The following is a 15652-nucleotide window of genomic DNA, read 5'->3' as shown; positions in this document are numbered from 1 at the left end:
GGCGAGAAGAGACTATCCAACTACTGGAACGGGAAAGAGATTAACAGCGTCATCGAATGGAGGAAAGCCAACAAAACGAGATCGACGGCAACTGAAGGACAGAGAAGACGATATAGACAGCCTGAGACAGCAACTTCGACGTCCTCAAACGAGCAACAGCATGTCCTTGCGGGAGACCCCAGCACCAAACAACCATGCTGTCGCTCCAAAAGTGAAACTGGACAAGTATGATTAGAAATCATCAATTTTCCAGTGGTGGCTTAAGTTTATGACTTTTATTTCGTTGCAGAAACTATCGGAATCATTAGCCATTGACACTTTGCCCTTTTATAACTTAACGGGGGCAGCAGAAAATTGGTATTTTTCTTTAGATGCATCCATAATATGTTCTTTAGACTCTATCAGACAGACCATCCGCAACCGTTTTAAGCAATCATCCAGCCACAACCTACAGCTGATGGACGCCAAGCAGAAAGACGTCGAGAAAGTTGATGACTTTATTCATCGTGTCACGTCCCTAACAACTGATAGAAAGGTGGATCCTGGATGGTCAATTACCGTCATTATGAATGGTTTAAAACCCGACTTGAGTGCCGATGTAATAAAGGCTGACCCACAGACACTGGAAGAGTTGAAATGTTGCAGCGAGGGCAGAGATGGCTGAGCTTTAAATTTATCTATTTGAATTAATAATTAAAATGTTTCATTTAATCAAGTTTTGAAAAAAAAAATTACCAACCGTAATAGAATCTTCCAAAATAGTACTCATTTTTTATATTTATTTTCTAAAATCTAAATTAAAAAATAGCAAATAAAGTTTGTAAATATTGTGTCTCTCTAGAGCAATAATCACTTCCAATATCAATCATATTTCCCCCAAAAAGTTTGAAAATTGATGAGGTACAAATATATATATAGATCATGGAGACAAACTGGAGGATGAATGAGAAAGAAGAGGCAGCAAAACAAAAATTTGTAGTCCCTAAGTCTTGTCAATGGTAGAGGCCGCTTCTGTGTCTCTGTATGGAAGACTGTCACTTGGGCCTGTTATTATTCAAAGCGTATGTTCATTTACGTTTATACTGCACATATGTTTAATATTTTTATACCCCCGCAAACGAAGTTTTGGGGGTATATTGGAATCAGCTTGTCCGTCTGTCTGTAGACAAGATTTTGTCCGGATCGTCTCTCAGAAACTATTGGATGGATTTGTCTGAAAATTTGTACAATTATTATTCACCATATAAAGGTGTGCACCTGGTATTTTCATCATGATTGGATGATTTTTGTGCATTTTATAGGCATTTTTTCTTTTTTATTTTGTTGTTTTGTTTGGCTCATAACTAGAAAACGATTAGACTTACAATCTTGAAACTTGGCCAATTTATGCATCTTGGGTAGAAGGTGTGTCATGACCTATTTCAAGGTCACAGTGACCTTTAATTAAAGTGAAATCTTTTACAATTGAATTACACAATCCCAAAAATGTAAGGCTGTTGCAGAACAATTGTATCCCTATTTAAAACATGTTAAATTAAGATTTTTTTTTCATTATATACCTTACAGCAATCCATAACAAATGTTATCTTATAAGAGAAAACGTACCTCTCCCAAGGGTATAATTATCAAGCACTGGTCAAGGAGAATTTAGATAACAGAAAATTGCATGTCAAATTAGAGAGAAATTAATTAGTTTAGTGCAAGGAGCTAACTGGTAGAACTTCTCTCTGATCAAGCAGTTATCTGTCTCTTGGGAACTGGGCTAAGAAATCGGCCTAACTTACTTAATGAATTTGAGAAAAAGCTACTTCAAACTAATTTGGTATTGCATAATAAACTATGACATTGTATAATAAACTTAATTGATATTGTATAATATAATTAAAACTAATTATATTGTGTGTGTGTGTGTGTGTGTGTGTGTGTGTGTGTGTGTGTGTGTGTGTGTGTATGGGGGGTGTTATGTGAAATGTGTGTGTGTTTGTCCATATGAATTTCAGATTGAAACTTTTAGTCTGATATCAAATCCAAATGAATCAAGTATTCAAAAAAAAAATTGGTAGATAGTCCCTACAAATCTAATAATCATGCAGGAACTTTATTTAAAATGATACATCAAGATTACACAATTTTTTTTTCAGTATAAATCTTTGTAATAAAGTTATACAAAATCTTTGTTTTCAGATTTAATTTCAGAATGAAACATGCAATCATGCATTTTGTTTGCACTACAAAGGAGAGAGTTAAGATCCATGTACCCCTTGATAGTAGTAACTGGACATGCATCCAGTAAAAGATTAATTGACGAGTTCTATGTAGGGAAGCTAGCTGTCTCAATCATTTCTCTTAGACTAGAGCATATCTCTGATCAAGCAGCTCTTATCTGAATCCTTTGGGAATTGGACAGAAGTGCTGGTCACTTTAAGAGGCAGTCCGCCGAAAAACCAGGCAGGGTTGTATTAATAGGCGGCACATCGAATGTTACGAATAATTGAAATTTTATTGAAAACAATATCAATGTAGTCCAAATGGAATAATGTAATCGAAGATTTGTTTTAAAATTGCATATTTAGTAAAATATCCTTTTGTTTCGTGTTCTTGAATTCCCCTATATAAACTATTGAATTTAGGTCAGAAACAACGAACTGTAATTTCCAATACTTTTATCGTTGAAAACGAAAAATTGACATGTCTAAACCCTAAAAATATCAAAAAAATAATGTGTCCCAGTTACGGGGTTTTATCGGACACATGATTACACAGATATCGTGTTGATTGAAATCGCCATCTTCACTTACACATCTCTGACGTTACACACTTCTAGATTACGCATGCGCGTGTGTAAAAAAAGCGGAAGTCCAATTGTTTGAAGCGGGATACAATAAACATGTGGAAAAGAAGACACAGAGGAAAGCCTGGGCACAGAATCCTAGATTCTTTTGATAAGGATGATTTTTATGCTGGAAAACGGTATGTTATCTACTTCTTGGATAAAATATATGGTTCGAGGAAACTTGCATCAAAGTATTGAAGGGGGGGGGGGGGGGGGGGCAGTGACGATTGCTGCATAGGCCTATCGGGTACCCAGTTGAAATGAAAAGACAGTTATTTATGCGATTTTCTTTCTTGAAATAGTACACAATTTATGCTATTCATTTCACAATGATTTAAAATTCATCAAATGAAAGGTATATTAATCGAATGTGTTTTGTATTTCATGTCAACATGAAATGACCTTTACTAAGTTTTAACTGAACTAAATCCAGTCCACTTTAATTAGAGAAAATGGAAATGTAGTTTGTATGTGTGAGTTTTTTTGAGCCAATTGTGGGATCGGGTTGTACCACCCCCCCCCCACCCCCCCCCCTTCTTCTTGAGATCTGCAACTTATTGTTTTTAAAGCAAAACCTAAGATTGGGTTGTACCAAACACCTCAACAACCCACCCCCTTTTTCTTGAGCTCAGCAACCTATTTCTGGTGTTGTTTTCTTTTCATTTTTTAAAGCAAAAAGTGAGATCGGATTGTACCCCCCCCCCCCCCCTTTTACTTGAGAGAGAACATATACAGTGTAGTTATCAATTCAACATATATATTTTACTTGTCCTATAATATATAGACATTACTTAATACAATAATAGCCTATCTCAATTTTACTCATAATGCACTTATTATCTACTGCTAAAGAGCAAATAATTGAATATTAAGTGTATATTGTTTTCATGTTGTTTATATTAAAGAAACTTGGGCTGAAGCATCTTTTAATTTAAAAAGCTACCACATTAAATTACTTATATGACAGTACAATTCATTAAGTGACAATTATATTTTCCACATTTTTCTTAATTATTATCATTTTACAGCATTCTTTTAAATAAAATCACATTTGATCTCTCTAAGGGCCTGTACAGGTTATGGGCATTGGAATAAAAATGCTCAGAAAGGAAATATGGATAAAAATGTACGTCTTGAAAAAATTTTATTAGTGAATTTTTTTTTCATATAATTATTATCCTTAAACATGTTAAAAGATATAGAATTAAACTAGAATATAAAAATCATGCAAACTTGTGTTTATTAGATTTTTTTAATCAGGTCATTATATCCTAATTGGCTAAAGCAGGACATTATACCCCTGGCCCTGTCGTTTTTATTATGTCCAATAAAAATTTTATATATTTTATTTTGCATTTTGGCACGATTCTCATAGAAGATAACAATATTTATTATTTCCAATAAAAATGATATTGTGTATGCACCAAAATTGACAAAAAACTATTTATTATAATCAGTCAGGACATTGTACTATAAGGGCATTATACACTTCCGGTGTAAACAGCTTACTCAGGAACTGAGGAAGCAGGTAAGGCATGGTTTGGACTGAAAAAAAACCCACGTCCTTGTTTGATTCCTTGAAACGATTGTGGAATTATGTTCTGGAGACTTGAAGTCTGTACAAAGACACACTACTTCAAAGTAGTTTCATGTCGACCGCTTTATACCTGTTAGACAGAATCATGGATAAGCCTTTCCGAATTCCCTCTGTTTAATTCTCCTTTCACTGTTAGTGTGTTTGTTTATATACAAACAGCTTTGAAATTGAATTTTTAAGAGATCATTATAATTTTATATCATATGATATGATCTTTTTTAAAGCAGGGTGCAATGTATTCAATTTTTGTATCCTTTCTATCAGAAAAGTCATAGGCTATAATAAGAATCATTTGACTTGTTTAATGTATTGTGGTAGTTTATTTATGTATTCTTAAATTATTTCATTTCAATCCAGATGTAAATTATCTTGCTTATATTTGGAAACACCCATTTTTATGCGACCATCAGATCGGGGAGGAAGACGACTGGCTTAATTCTCTATAGCTACACTCTTCACATACTAGAATCATCTTTTTCAACTTGTCCATCTGTTTATATTCAATATTGCTTTTATAGTTTATATTTTGGTTAGACTAATCACTATATTTTGGTAGGGGGTAAATTATGTACATTGTACGTACATTATAGCAGTTTTCTGTAAGACTTGTAATAAATTTGTAAAGTTGGAATACCAATATTGACCTCATATAGAACAACACCTACATGTAGTATCGCGAGTACCTCACAGATATAAATTCTTACTACCGCTCTTTTGCAAGGGAGTAGAGAAGGCTCTAAATCTCACAATTTAGATTTCTGGGGTATATCAATGCTTACACTAGTGACAATCAATAAATATAATTATGATTCAAACAATCATGCCGAAAGTACAGTGAATTGCCAAGGATTGAACTCTAAATAGTACAAATGTAGCTAGATTATCAAATAAGGAAAGTTAAAGTATTTATGAAGTAATGATGTTCAATGAGAATTTAATGAGAAAAGTCCGCTCTAAAGAGAAAAGTAATTGTTAAAAATGTAACATATGAGGATAAGCTCCTCTCTCAGATTTATTAGGCTGGTTCAGCATATGTTTAGCAAGATATTTCACTAGGATTTCTTTCTTACTGTCTGCAGGATTATTTTTGCACCATTTAATTTTTGCCCTTTCACACTTGCAAACAATTTTGCCCATTCATAGTTTTATTACAGAAATTATATGTATTGTTTCATTTTGCCCTGTTTTAAATTTGCCCAAAAGGGGCGAAAATAAAATGGGAGCGAAAATTTTCCTGTATACAGTATTTGTCCTTGTAAATTTCATATTTTGATCTGATGATTCCCACCTGTCAACGAGACGTGATACAGCTCTTCAGATCAAGTTACTGTTATAATGACATGTTTATTATATACCCCGTTACAACTAGTAAATAAATGTATATTTAAGAAATATGCAAGAGAAGAATTATGTCAATTATGTAACATTAATCCATTACATGGAAGTTTTTGATATGCAAGAACAATAACGTTATGTTTCTGCATACTAAGTCTTCAGTTGCCGAGAGTAGTGGAATGGATTCAGAAAACCACAGTGTGGTGATCTGCAAAGTTTGAATGTCACCTGATTGCGTAAAATCAACATTAAAATTAGGCTTGAGTATCACAAGCTTCCTAACGATACGATACATAACATGATATGGTCATGTGATACAACACGTATTGTGATACACTAGGTGTCATTAACAGTTAAATTAACTGATATGCTTATATTCTTGCTCACTAACCCCCAGTTATAGAAAATATAAAAAATATCTTACCTAACCAAAGTTATTTATAGGCCAACTTATAGTCTTAACATTGTATTTTTTTATACTACCTTGTTTTCAGTCATTTTTGTAGCTTTAAAAGTTCTCAGTTTGCATTAAAAGTTCTCAGTTTGCATGTAAAATTTTTTAATAAGACAATGAAAATTAACTTGTACTGTATCACGATACATACATGACGATACGATATACATATCGTGAGGCCTTGCGATCAATACAATCGATGTATCGCTGTATTGTTACACCTCTAATTAAAACTGAGTGTTACACTGTTGGGTATATCTATAATGCAACCTACATTAAGTACATACAACAACACATGATATCAGAGTCTAGACACACCTAATGTCACATGACATTTGACAAGCCCATCTTATTAAAAAAATAAATCAGTATCTGAGCTCATCCTAATGGTTGCATCGTCAACATATTACGAATTAATAGGATGATTTTCTCCTATAGTTTGGACTTTCAGTAGCATATGGCATTCTCGGCGCTGCGTAATGGTGAATACTAGTAGATTCTTATTGGTTAAGAAATTATAACATCAAGAACTTAAAATTATTGTTGACAACGATGAGGCGACTTATGCCTCACCTCTGTGCCGTGTGAGAACATTTGATTGGCAATTTACTACGCCAGTTGACATTTGGCCGCATTTCTATCATATGTATATTTCAACAGTGAAGGGAAGCAGTGTAAATTTCAGAAGCAAATTAGGTAACATCGAGAATGCCACACCTTACTGAAAGTCCAAACTAATCGTATAATGGTCCTATTTCTCAGGTATTTTGATTGTATGATATCCAACATTTTAGAAATCACAAAATTCTATACTAATATTAACATTACATTTGGCGTGCATTCTTTTTAGCACTTTGGGGGGAAAGAAACTTCCGCTAAGTCAAGTACAGTATGCTGAATGTCTTGCACATATGTTCATAATTAAGAACTTTATGAAATGCACTAAATCAAATCTATACGCTAACTTGCTCAAAAGTCAAATATTATATTTTTATTACACACTTAGTGATAAATACAGGTTTTTTGCATATTGCAATATGGCTGCATGATGTCACAATAGCTGTATCAGCCCTGCAGGGCTGATATGGATTTGCGGGGCTGATAACCTATATCAGCCCTGCATATCCATATCAGACCTGCAGGGCTGATACGGCTATTGTGACATTAATATCACACCCTTAATAAATTTAATTAAACCACAAAAACAGTACTTGTGATCATACACAATTTTTGGTGGGTTCATATTCTTGTAATTTTAACTTTTTGAAAATAAAGATTCTTTAATCTTAATTTACAAATACATGTAATAGATTATTTTCAAATTACAGATTGAGTGCATTGAAATAGAAGTAGAAACTAACCCAAATCGTATGAGACAATAAACCATGTACATATAGTATGTTAGTTTACTGAGGCCGAAGGCGATTCAAAAGTCAGCCAATTTATTCATTGTTATTAAATGTTATTGAATTTCCAAATGTTTGACACGTTTGTTCTTGTCTCCAACAAATGTATACACTCGTGATTTAAAGCATAGGGTAATAACACATTATGATAAGTGTTGGCAAATCGGACGATTTTTATTAAGCGGTTACTCGTTTCATCTTCCGATCGAGTACCCGGTTACTCGGATGATTTTTGGTAAAAGCATCAATATCTATTATTTATCTTTTTCTATACTTATCGGTATAGTAATCTGCAAATATACTGTATATGGACATAATATTTACAACACATATGATATCATCAAAGATTTACTGTTTTAAAATAAAGAAAATAAGGAAGTCGACACACGGAGAAGACAAATAAATATGTCATTGTCAATCACCATTTTACACTTTCCTTTTCAGCCCCCGAAATATGTCGCAATCAAGGAGAATAATTATTTACATACTCCATAATTAATAGTCAGTATGTGGAGTTTCCAGTAAATCGCTGGTTTCCGAATATTTTAAGATTAGGTGATTTAACAGATTTTGAATCAGCTGTTCTTCTGGTAAACTCCAAGCTTATTATGTCTGCGACGGCATCTTGTTAAATTATCAAATGAGGTAATTATAACTCAGGTCTTCAAAAGATATATACCCCAGGCGATCAAAGCTATCAATTATATAAACTGTGAAAACTAATCAAAACAGTTTGATCCACTACAACCATGCACTAGATCAAGTCTAATGGTATCTAAAATTAGGGAAATGTGTAATTTAGTATACCGGTACATTTATAAATTATTAAACATTTATTTCTATGCCTTTACTATGGAGAATTCATTTTATCCAAGCAACCGAATAGCAGTTTTACTAACCGATACTCACATCGTTCGACAGTTAACCAGTTAACTGGGTACTCGTTGCCAACACTTAGATTTATGATTGTAATTTATCAGCTACTATCATATTTTAAAAGTGGAAAAAATATTATTAAACAATAGATACTCAACTATTTACTAAGAAAGTAGTTTAGTGCATTGGTATCTAGCATGGTAACATTTGCAATGACACATGTTTTAAAACGCCCAATTTGATTGGTCAAAAAATGTTAGCAAATCTATGGTTGGTCAACATGGTCAAGAGGGAAAACCCAAAAACCTCCTAGAACTTTAATTTGAAGTGAACTCACTCTGAGGTACACCCCAAAAATGCCCAAGGAAAAGGTGTCTAGTCCAACCAGAGAGCACCCTAATCCCTGATCATTTAATTTCTATGCTTCTTGTATAGGAATGGGAACTCAATAGTATTACAAACTTTTACTTTGAGAATAAAATTGATAAATTTCTGTATAAAAATGCTTTTACAACATGTATTTAAGATTTGTTCCTACTTTTAAAAAAATTCCAATACATTCTGAATTTAATTTATAATTTTTTTTGTTAGAATGTTCAAGGCAACCAGAAGCTTGAGTCCATCCTGAACATAGAGACAACACAGATATTAGCCAAGCTAGATATTGCTAGAGGATTAGTCAATGCAATTCAGCAAGGACTAGTGATGGATATGTTCCAGGTTCCACAGCTAGGAGAATGTCAGGAAGAAAAGCCTCATCATTAAAAGTGTTACAGGTGAATTATTTAGGAATTTAAAAAAATAAATAGGATAGATAAAGATTCACCAGGGAATGAATTTTTTGTTGGTTCATGATCACATCTATTGAGAAGCCAAAGGCAAAAGTATTGCATGCAGTAAATATTGTTTGGATGTAATCACACTTATATCATTGTATATAAATAACCTTTATCCGTATTGATAAATATTTTGAATTTATTTCAGATAATATAAATCTAAATTCATTACTTTGTCAAATTATATTTTCGTTTCCAATGTCTTTGTTCAAGAGACAATTACAAATAGTCAAATGAATGCACTTTATTTCTCCATCAATATACTGGTTCATTGATAGGCGCTGCTAAAAAAAAATCACGTGCAGGGCGGAACAAATATAGAGACAAGAAGCAGGGCTTGTAGCATGTTTATTGGCGGAATCAATTCTTTGTAAATATAAAAAGAATAACTGTCATTTTCAATTTCATGACAATGATCAATCTATCTGCTTGCATGATAACTTTATGCATAAATGCCTTCTGCATTTATGCAAATTATCACGCCAACCAATTGATTGATCACATCATGAAATCGAAAAATAAGACAGTTATTCCTTAAATAACATTTTTATTCATTTATTTGATACATGTTGTATGAATTTTGCCAGCATCTTCAGATGGTGAAATGTCAAGCAAAAAGTGCATTCCAAGCCCTCAAGAAGTTGTGTCAAGCCCTAGTCGTGAAGGCATTCCAGATCTAAAGAGTAGAAATGGACCTATATGTATGGTTTTATTGATGAAAATATGCCATGCCCCAGTGACAAAGGTGAACCAGTTTCTAAAAATGGAGATGAAGCTTGACCCTGGAAAGAAAGCATGTCTGTCTCTAATGATAGAGATGTGACTTTATCCAGGGACTGAGATCTGCCAGTTCTAAATGAAGGAGATTTGCCAGGTGCTGATATTACTGATATCCTACATGTGGGTCCCATCTGCTCAAGGTTCCAATAGTGAAAAATCTTGGTTAGGAATGAAGTGTCATCAGGTATTGCTTCTATCAAGAATCTTCTTTCTTTAGAATTAATAAGATTAAAGCTTAAATTATTAGGGCCCGCAAGGATTTGCGGGTGCCCTGTAGTAATCACTCTGTCTGTCCGTCTGTCTTCTTCTGTCCACAAATTTTCTGTTTTTTCCTAATAACTTTTTTTATGGTAGCCCAATTAAGTTCACATAGGAAAATTTTTTAAAAATCTTCTTCTCAAGAACCACTGGGCTGGGAAAGATGAAACTCATGTGAAATTATCCTCAGGTAGTGTCGATTCAAGTTTGTTCAAATCATGACCCCCGGGATAGGGTGGGGCCAAAATGGCCGATCAAAGTTATATATAGGAATATATAGGTAAAATATTTAAAAATTTCTTTTCAAGAACCACGGGGCCAGGAAAGATGAAACTCGTATGAAATCATCCTCAGGTAGTGTCGATTCAAGTTTGTTTAAATTATGACCCCGGGGGTAGGGTAGGGCCAAAATGGCTGATCAAAGTTTTACATAGGACTAGATAGGGAAATCTTTCAAAGTCGTCTTCTCAAGTACTTCAAAGCCATGATTAGTGATATTTATGTTGAAACATCCTTAGGTAGTGTAGAATTAAATTTGTTCAAACCATTATAACGCCTAAGGATAGGGTTGGGCCACAATGGTGAATCAAAGTTTTACATAGAAAAATAAAGAAATAAATCCCAAGAATAGAAAAGCTATGTTTAGTCATATTGACATGTAAGCATCCTCATGTATTAAGGATTTAAATTTATTCAAATCATGGCCCTTTGGGGCAAGAAGGGAAACAATGGGGAATCAAATTCAAATTATTATGAAGTTATATATAGGAAGAAAATGTTTTTAAAAAATCTTTTTATCAAGAACAGTAAAGTCATATGCTGTGTTTATATGAAGGCATTGTCAAGTAGTATTAATTCAAGCCCCCCTCCCCACTTTTCAGTAAACTTTTCCTGATCTGATTTGTGCTTTTTCCTAGCCGATTTGCTCAGGTGAGCGATGTTGCCCCTGGGCCTCTTGTTTGAATTACTGGGATCAAAGCTGTTGATTATTGCTCAAAAGTTTATCATATACTTACACATTTTATTCTGGTTGAAATGTTTGTAATTTTACAATTAAGTTGCAATTTTTTCAGAGGCACTAAAGGAAACTGATGGCATTGTTTTTGAGAATAAGAGTGAGGAGGAGATAGATGACAGTCAAGACAATCAGGATGTCCATATTGTCACTCCAGGTACTGTATACACACTGCATTACCCATTTTAAGCAATAAGTTTCTTAACTTGAAATTATATGCAGAAACCCAGCATGGCCAGCCAGTCTACATGCATGGAAAATTTTCTAAAGACTTGATATTGAGTATTACCAGTAGAGCTTCAGTCTAAAATGCAAACAGGTGGTTCTATTCAAGGATAGCCAGAGTATAGTTCAGACAGAAGTTATTTGCATTGATTGAACTACTGTAGATCACTAAATTTTTGCGACACCTTATTTTCGCGAGAAAGTCATTGACTCTTGATTAGCGAGACAAAATTTTCGCGAATTGTGGTTATTGCTCTATATAATCTTAAGGAATACTATTATACGCGAGAATTAAATTTTCGCGAGCACACTGTCTCGCGTAAGTACACGAAAATAAAGTTCTCGCGAATAAAAAGTGATTTACAGTATACCAATTTCAGTCATAACATTTCACAAATATGTCTTCTGAATGTAGATGGAGGAGCTAGCTGAGATTAAATTCCTAATCAACAAAATATTTTACTGGATGTGAATTTATATAGCAAAGCTTTCAAGTACACAGACCATACAAATAAAGAAAGTACCTATGTATCACAAATATACTTATTGGCTAGTAAACAATCATTCTCCTGCCAGATTATATTTCAGATGAAAAAAATTGCTTTAACTCTTATAGCTATTTTTATTATTATTATTTTTTTTTGTACAGACCATACCACCAACCAAGGAAAATTATATTTTGAAAATATCATTTTAGGGAAGAAGAAGTCATTTCTGATCTACTTTGGAAGATCCTAGATCTACTTTGGAAGATCTACATGCAAGTGACAAGAGATACAAAAAAATCCCAAGGACATCACGAGAAATGAATTTAATCAACAGACATTGCGGAAAAAATTTTATAAAAAATTGTAATAGGACCTTAGAGAAGTGTAAAACACCAAGGATATAATCTTGTTAAAAAACAGAGAAAATCAATATTAACATTCTACTTTCAATTGATATGCTTTGAGAAATATGATAAACACTGTGTTTTAAAGCCACAGTAATGGAGGACATTGAATTCTTTGCAGCAGTTTTATCATTAGGCCATTTCAATTTTTTTCTGTTTTTAGTGTCTGTGGATGGATTGGTTTTGAGGTCATGCAATCAAGAACAAACACAAAATGAAATTGACAAATACAAATCTTTGACAAGCAATTTACTCTTCTGGGATCAGCATCTCTCTTTTTTGAAAGTGATGTGCTCAAGTTTTTTTTTTTTTTTTTTTTTTTTTTTTGTTTCATTAAACTAGTAGTAGTAGTAGTTTAATTTAGCTATAATATGAGGAAAATTCTCAAAGAACTTTGCGTAAAATGTTGTTTTTTCCCCTTTTGTTTTGTAATTTTTTTTTGGAAGGAAAGAAATGTTTTGAAATTTAGGTTGGATGCTAAACAAAGAAAAAAACTTGGAATGGCCTCATATAACCTACATGGACTAAACTGGCATAAATGAAGAGTGCTTAAGAAGCTGTGCATGATGTATGTAGGAAATGATTTTGAAGTATTAAATATTTTATGCAAAAGGAAATTTTCTCAATTTAGTTAATTTTTGCAAAAAAATATTGCTGTACTTTTCTTATGTGAATTGAATATAAAGAGTTGGGTTTGATGCATAAATAGTCCTGTTCTTATACTAGTTCTTTGAGAATCACCCCCTGTCCCATTTCTAACATCAAAATAAAGTATGGAGTATTTCTCATTTCCTTTAACAAAGATTTTTTATAGAGTCCTGAGATTGGAAGTTAAACAAGATTTCAAATTTCTTGAAATATTAAAAATGCAAAGGAAGGAATTTTCAGGATATGGGAGAATTCAAATGGGACATTGAGACTTGGTCAGTTAATTGGTATATATATGGAGGGCCATTTTATGGATAAAGTGAACCTAGCTCTTTTCACCATTTCAATAGATTACACAGTCACCAAGTATCAAAATGATAAACTGATGCATTGGTTACCAAAACTGAGTACTTTTGATTTCTCACAATTCACAGGGCCAAAAAAAGCTTTCAGTGAATCTTGCTCTTTATTACATTTATGTCTGTAAACTTTTACCATGTGCAAACATCCTTTGTTTCTAGAAATGCCATTATCTTCTGTAAGTCCCCAAACTTTAACATGTGTATAAGGTCCTCAGTCTCTATAAATACCTGTATATCATGTGTAAGTCCCCTAACTTTTAACATGTGTATAAGGTCCTCAGTCTCTATAAATACCTGTATATCATGTGTAAGTCCCCTAACTTTTAACATGTTTATAAGGTCCTCAGTCTCTATAAATACCTATATCATGTGTAAGTCCCCAAACTTTTAACATGTGTATAAGGTCCTCAGTTTCTATAAATACCTGTATCATGTGTAAGTCCCCAAACTTTTAACATGTATATAAGGTCCTCAGTCTCTATAAATACCTGTATCATGTGTAAGTCCCCTAACTTTTAACATGTTTATAAGGTCCTCAGTCATAAATGCCTGCATCATGTGTAAGTCCCCAAACTTTTAACATGTGTATAAGGTCCTCAGTTTCTATAAATACCTGTATCATGTGTAAGTCCCCAAACTTTTAACATGTGTATAAGGTCCTCAGTCTCTATAAATACCTGTATCATGTGTAAGTCTATAAATGTTTATAAGGCCCTCAGTTATAAATGCCTGCATGTGTAAGTCCCCAAACTTTTAACATGTGTATAAGGTCCTCAGTTTCTATAAATACCTGCATCATGTGTAAGTCCCCAAACTTTTAACATGTGTATAAGGTCCAGTCTCTATAAATGCCTGCATCATGTGTAAGTCCCCAAACTTTTAACATGTATATAAGGTCCTCAGTCTCTATAAATACCTGTATCATGTGTAAGTCCCCTAACTTTTAACATGTGTATAAGGTCCTCAGTTTCTATAAATACCTGAATCATGTGTAAAGTCCCCAAACTTTTAACATGTACATGTGTATAAGGTCCATGTGTATAAACTCCTCAGTTCTCTATAAACAAATATTTTATGTGTATTTAACAAGTTTCAGTATTTTTCATAAATGACAATCATTGAAATAATTTGAATGTATCATGTGTAAGTCCCCAAACTTTTAACATGTGTATAAGGTCCTCAGTTTCTATAAATACCTGCATCATGTGTAAGTCCCCAAACTTTTAACATGTGTATAAGGTCCTCAATTTCTATAAATACCTGTATAATGTGTAAGTCCCCTCTTTTAACATGTGTATAAGGTCCTCTATAAAAATACCTGCATCATGTGTAAGTCCCCAAACTTTTAACATGTGTATAAGGTCCTCAGTCTCTATAAATACCTTTATCATGTGTAAGTCCCCTAACTTTTAACATGTGTATAAGGTCCTCAGTTTCTATAAATACCTGTATCATGTGTAAGTAGTAGAAACCTTTGAGAGATTTTTCATGTATGGTAGCTTCAACAATGTTCCACTCTCATTTCCAAACTTTTAACATGTGTATAAGGTCCTCAGTCTCTATAAATACCTGTATCATGTGTAAGTCCCCAAACTTTTAACATGTATATAAGGTCCTCAGTCTCTATAAATACCTATGTCATGTGTAAGTCCCCTATCTTTTAAACTTTTAACATGTGTATAAGGTCCTCAGTTTCTATAAATACCTGTATCATGTGTAAGTCCCCAAACTTTTAACATGTGTAAGGTCCTCAGTTTTTCTGTGGGAAAGACAACCCATAAATACCTATTTTCGAATAGTTTCTCGTCATGTGTTTCCCCTTCTTTTAACATACCAGCAGTGGCTCGGCTGTTGTCCTCATATAAGTTTTCAATTGTTGACTTCATAAATACCTGTATCATGTGTAAGTTTTTTGTCTGATTATTTCCTTTTCTTTCAATTCCTCCTTCAACTTTTAACATGTATGTAAGGTCCTCAGTTTCTAATTTCTTCCTAAATACCTGTATGTTCATGTGTATGTGTAAGTTTTCCCTTTTCTTTGGTGTCTCCCAAACTTTTAACATGTGTATAAGGTTATCATTAATATCACTTAATTAACATACATATGTCCCTTCTGTTACCCACATTAATTATTT

At 33.3% G+C, this 15652-nt stretch overlaps 1 long non-coding RNA gene across 3 annotated transcripts; it reads left to right on the top strand.

The window, feature by feature from the left end:
- Window positions 1-2845: 2845 nt before the first annotated feature.
- On the top strand, window positions 2846-12335 carry LOC134261596 (uncharacterized). Of its 3 annotated transcripts, XR_009990850.1 has the most exons (5): window positions 4264-4361; window positions 9093-9277; window positions 9925-10301; window positions 11449-11547; window positions 12313-12335. It is a non-coding gene; the product is annotated as an uncharacterized LOC134261596 (long non-coding RNA). The 3 variants fall into 3 exon arrangements; XR_009990849.1 differs by lacking the exons at window positions 4264-4361; window positions 12313-12335 and adding an exon at window positions 2846-2970 and having other exon boundaries at window positions 11449-11736; XR_009990848.1 differs by lacking the exon at window positions 12313-12335 and having other exon boundaries at window positions 4266-4361; window positions 11449-11736.
- The last annotated feature ends 3317 nt before the right edge of the window (window positions 12336-15652 follow it).

The sequence above is a fragment of the Saccostrea cucullata genome, unplaced genomic scaffold (genome assembly GCF_032062105.1).
Source record: "Saccostrea cucullata isolate Sc308-1 unplaced genomic scaffold, CSIRO_AGI_Scuc_v1 ctg2089, whole genome shotgun sequence".
Classification (NCBI taxonomy): Eukaryota; Metazoa; Mollusca; class Bivalvia; order Ostreida; family Ostreidae; genus Saccostrea; species Saccostrea cuccullata.
The sequence above is the reverse complement of the archived record's forward strand: the minus strand, read 5'-3'. Positions and strand labels throughout refer to the sequence as shown.